Source organism: Pseudophryne corroboree, chromosome 5 (genome assembly GCF_028390025.1).
Source record: "Pseudophryne corroboree isolate aPseCor3 chromosome 5, aPseCor3.hap2, whole genome shotgun sequence".
NCBI classification, from domain to species: domain Eukaryota; kingdom Metazoa; phylum Chordata; class Amphibia; order Anura; family Myobatrachidae; genus Pseudophryne; species Pseudophryne corroboree.
In genome coordinates, this window is record NC_086448.1 from 502894332 (window position 1) to 502900331 (window position 6000).

Sequence of the window (6000 nt, forward strand, 5' to 3'; positions counted from 1 at the left end):
ACTGCTGAGGCTTAGTAGTAGTTTTAAGCAAACTATCCCTAGAGAGCTGCATTACCTTATTCTTGCATTGAATAAGATGTGATCGTTTATATCCCCTAGACTCAAATGCTTCTATCATCCTATCTAATTCAGTTCGAAAATGCTGATTTATATACAGGAATGAAAAGCTATACCTTATACACACTTTAAATACACTTTACCATGGAGCCGCTGCGGCCGCTTTACTTAATACACACTCTACGCACCTTTTACGCTGTTAGCGTACAGAGTCCTGTACCGTGTACGGACTTTGCGTACAAACGCCGCGCTGATGGTACAAAGTACACACAGCGCGTACGCACCCAACGAATACACTTTAAACCTTATGCAGCAATGCAGTGCGATGCTATTACACTTTAAACCTTAGCAGGGAAAAAAGACACGACACCAGTCTGTAGTTAAACCACTGGGTTCCGACACCACAGCGTATTATTGCTGAAAGGTGGTTACAATATAAACAATACAATACAACAGAATAATGGCTACATTCAATGGTACATACGTGATTGGATTCACCGCACTACCCAGTCCTGTCCTCGGTCATCTTAATAGATAACTTTGTGAGTCGTGTGTCTGACCAGGCCTGCTGCAGGCTCTCTTTATACAATTTATCCAAAACATAACACAATGGATACTGTAATCTCTTTGTCCATTGGACACAGGGATGGTCATTTACAGTACAGGAGAGGTTATAGGTAGGTTTGAATAGGTGGGCGATGTCTGTTCAGACTGCTCTTGTGGGTGATCTCCTCTGGATTCCCGCTGCATACATAATGTACAGTAAATACAGTTTAGATCTATATTCTGCTCCTGCACATAACTATCTGCAGGAACATGCGATCTTTCTCAAACCAACACCGGAATGTTACCCTTAAAATACCCTTCAGCTGGATACCAAACACCACCTTATAACCTTGTTCTGTCCCCTCCTATCCTGTAAAGGTGAATCCCTTTGTTCTGTTACCATTTAAACTGCTGTTACTTTCTGATGTGCTGCAGGGAGACTGTGTACATTGTGCACTATTTGGATTAAATATGTAATGTGTTTTGATGGCCTTCCATGCGCTCACAAACTCTACCGTAAATACTCATACCACGCGCTAATGCGCAGGACCGCGGGAGCGACCATACGCAAATTGTGAATATGCGCATGCACAGCAGAGCAAGTACGCGCACGGAGGCCATCTGTGCGTAGTTTGTACGTGATGTGTGTACTGCAAGATTTTTCGACTTTGACAGTCCACCCTTTGGCAGTCACCAATAACTGCCACTATCTAATCACTAAACAGAAAAATATCAACATAATATCTACAGATGATCAGGGAGAGTTGTTGGTGGGAAATGTATGACCTAGTGGGATAGTAAAAAGCATGTATGTATGAATCCATGTCTGAGGGGCATGTATCATCGTGCCGTATATGTTTTAAATAAGCTTCGAGGTATTGCGAAGTATACATTAAATCCTTCTTATCCCGTATTAAGGGTCTGTAAGTGGGCCAACAAACACTACCGAGCTCTTTTCGGCTTTTTGTTCTAACAAATGGGGTGCACATTTAGTTGATGATACATGGAGGGGGAAACATATGTGAGTGCTAGTATATGTGGATATCACCTGTCGACTATATGTGCCATTAACTGAAGGTTGCAGAGATGAAGATAAGACATATAAATAAAAATGCATTTACTTAAACATTTTGGTAGGGTTGATGTCTTTTTCCGGATGGATGTATCTGGGCAGAGGGGGAGACAAAAGAAAAACGAGTGAACGAAACAGGCCATGAAATTCATTTGCAATCCTTATCATATCACAGTCTCTATGGATGGGTCGTAAACTAAATCTGCTGCTGTAACAGTACTCTTGCTCCTTAGACTCATCAATTTTGTGCCGTGCTTGTGCCGCGTCAGAATTCGAACACACCTAAATATCGAACCAATAATTATGACGACTCCCAGGATACAAAGGAGAAGCTTCCCTACACTCATAATAACATTTTGAGCCCATTCTCCTAAACCTGAGCACCAATTTCGTGGGTTCAACCATGAGACCCAGCTGGTCAGTTCATTACTCACAGTTGCTAAGGTAAGGTTGTGCTTCCTCCTGAACTCCCACCTCAACTGCAAGATATCGTCCATCTTTTGATCGATGATCTCCGTGGGGTCGTCAGTGCTGTTCGTAATATACGTACAGCACTTCACACCATATTGAGTTGCCAGAGTAACACAGTACCCACCTGTCACGGCTGTGATATAATTAAGGACCATCTTGTGCTGAATCAGTCCCTGCTTGTAAGCTTGTAACTCCCTTCCCGTATACCTGAAGGTGTCGTCATACATCTCAGTGATATTATCTGTCAAGTTCGCTAGCGAATGGATATACCTATAATTTATCATTCCTCTGGCAGTACGGGTGATGTCTAATGCGAGAAGGAATTGAATCCCGGTGGATTCATGGATCAAATCAGAGGCTGCGTGCTCTGTCCTATCTATGAGGTGTCTCTTGATGATGTGTTCATAGTGAGTATGAGTATAAGGAGACTGATGGTCATGACCTCTGGCAGTACTCTCCCAATATAACACAATCCCTCTGAGCTCGGGCAAGCCAGTTGTATGCCTTCCTCCCACATATGAAATAGGCATCATCTGGGAGAACATAGGGGACAAAATATGACATCACCATATTACAAACTTTCCAAGTAAAGAAACCAATCCCTAGTTCTGCCATCTGCTCAGTACAAGTATCGGGCTGATGATATGAGCACAATACCCTGGCGATACTTTTCAAACCCACATGGTCTTGCTTCCACGAGTATACCTATACCAAAAATACCTCCCACTGTTGGCTATTTGGCGTACAAGTTCAGAGTCTATGGGTATCCTATCAGCTCTGTGTGAAAAGGTCATTGTCTGGTTATTCCACGTCACTTCCCAATTTCCTGGTTTTCGGTAATTGGAAATATTAAAACACAATAAGGACCTGTCTACATGATACTGGTGGAGCTTCAAACTAGGGGGCCTAGAGATATTGAATTTCTTGTCCACCGGTCTCCCACCCCGTAATTCGAGTACCTCATCTATTGCTAAAGGGTACGGTACTAATCCTGACTTGCTCTGACCTTGAGGTACCTGTGAGCACACCCAGCATTCTGTCTGGTTTAAGACCTTACCCACTAGTGAGTGGTAATCACTCAACGGATGACGGTCCATGTTGATATTAAGGTTGGACTGACATCTCTGGATGCACCCATCCTCAACTATATTCTCACAATTCCTACAAATATAATATTCATCAGCCAATAACCCCTCACAGTGCCTCCGAGCTCCATGAATACCAGAGCGCTTACTGATGCCAGCCTTTACTAAAGTGATGCGCTGATCCTGAGATCCTACAAATTCATACTTGCCATCAGAACCCATTCCAGATCCCTGCTCGACCTCTCTGGGACCCTCACTAAAACAAACTGTCCTTATCAAAACCAGAATTACTAACAGAACCCGAAACGCAGTCTCTTGTGATCGATCCATTTCGTTAGGGGAAAGGAGGAAAATAAGAAGGGGAAAAGACAGGAATATGCAGGGGGAGGTGAAAAAAAAAGAATGATACTACAACCGTTCTAGATCTGTGCTAGGATGCCCTTCAACAGTCCTGCCTCTCAACCTTCCCGGAACAGACACTCCAGTGATACGAGGTTCTCTACACTCTGCTCTTTGTCACGAGTTCTCTCCGAGTCCGCGACCTTTCTGTAGGGAACATAAATCTTGCATTTCAATGTGTTTAACTGTTGTGTATTATCAGTTGTGTGAAGTAAACCATCTGTGGAAAGTGAAAAGAGAAAGGAAATAATAAAAAGAAAATTTTTCAGATTTGCGTTCACCATCAGGCTATCACGCCATCCTGCATATCGGTGTCTATATACAGTCTCCCTTCCCCCGTATTCCCATTCTCCACCCTTTGTGCATGACCAGGCACACTGATACTGGTATCCCTATGCTGGTGAGATATACTGGATTTGGGCAGAACTTTGAAAGACCGAGTAGGCCTGTGGCGTCTGAACTGTAACTCTGTCGGTGAACGTAAGAGATGAAGAGGAAACTTTGAAGACAAATCACATAGAGTTTAGTAACAGATAAGTTGGTAGAGGCAAAGGAGATTTTACAAAGTTTGACATCTGGATTGGGCATTACGGTGAATGATTCTCTAATCGGTCTGCTCGCCAAAAAAAAATCTGTGTGTGTTATATCTCTACTGGGACTATCCCAGCCATCAATCCAGTGTCCTGTCCATTCTAAGTTCATAGGGAACCCAGTATCTTTGAGATAATTTCCTCTACCTGTGATGGACATGTATCTAGAACAGTGAAATGCAACCTTAGTCTTCGTGGGTATCCAACATAATTCGTACTTCCTGGGCGGGAGAACGCTATATGTATACCATCTCTAACAAAACTTCTGCTAAAATAATTAGAGGTCACTTCTGCTAGAGAAAGAAGCAGATGTTTAGAGACCTCCTCCTAACCCCAGTAAGTTCTGTCAAAAGGGTAAAGTTGCATTTATTCCATTCTTTCCATTAACCAAATCTGTGTTTTCTATATAGCTCGTGACTCCTTACTATATGTCCCTTGATCCCGTCTATGTGTTTAATAACGTGGCTTGTTTTCTCTGTCTAGGGGTCTATATTGGCTATGTGCGCTACTACTCTTGCAATCTCTAGCAAAATGTCCTTTATTTTTTTTTTCAAATGTAACAATTTCTCGGTCTTTTCTTACCACCAGGGTTTTTGGGGTTTAGGCTGATGAGACTCTGGTGTAAGAGCCTGTATACTTTCAATCCCCAGCCTCTCCTCCTGCAGTTCTCTACGCCTAGCAATATTCTTATGGTGTTCAATCGCGCACTCTCTACGACAAGCTACTGTGGCCCCTCTCCAATCAGGCAAAAAATGTTTGTACCCTGTCCCTTACTGTCTGATTGAGTCCGTTCATTAATACAGAAACAGCTACCTCCCTGTAATTCGCATCGTTCCCTGTGTCTGATACCCCCATGTATCTATCTATTATTTGCAGGTCCTGATGGAAATATTCAGATGTCATTTCATTTTCCCTCTGATTTATGGAGAACATTTTTCTCCACTTAACAGTTGTGGGGAAATACAACTCTAGTTGCATGTTAATTTGCTCTAAGTTCTCCTGATTGTGTTTTGTCAGTCATAAGACTATCCGACTCTAATCTACAATCAGTGACACATTTTTGGGTGTCAATATTAGGAGGTAGGCACGCTTTCAAAAATATCCGCCAGTGTTTGTTTGTCGGTTCATACGCATTACCCAGATCTCTGAAAAATTTCTGACATCTGGCTAAATGCTTCTGAGGGTCGGGGAATTCTGAAATGATTGATCGCAGCTCATCTCTGGGCCACGGGAAATACATTGCATTATTCCTGTTGAGGATTATTCCCTGACTATCGGTTCCCCCATTGGGGGTTACTATTTCCAAGACAGGGTGTAATCCTACCATTCCGTTCCTAATCTGTTTACTGTGAGGTGTTGTTGTCTCTGTGCAATGAACTGTCTCACACTTACCGGTAGCTGTGACCTCACCAGTTCTTTCATTGGGGAATATTGTTACTGCTCTACCTGGTTGGACAGGCCCCACCTGAGTTTCCTGCAGCAAGGTGACTGCTTGGAGGAGAGCTGCAATTTGGCTGGATATATTTGTTATTAAAAAAAAAGATATAGATTCAATATATATATTACAAAGTACAGTATACCTATAGTTACAACTCATACAGTAAGCAGTTAAAACATACAGTTACATACAATTACAGGTACAGGCCAGCGATACAATTACCATTCCCTCCAATGCATCTTATGTCTCTCTCTCTCTGTAAATAAATACAGGAACTGATCTGCCAGCAAGTCCATCATCCTCTTGTGAGCTATAACCTTGAAAAGACTTCAAAAACAGGAT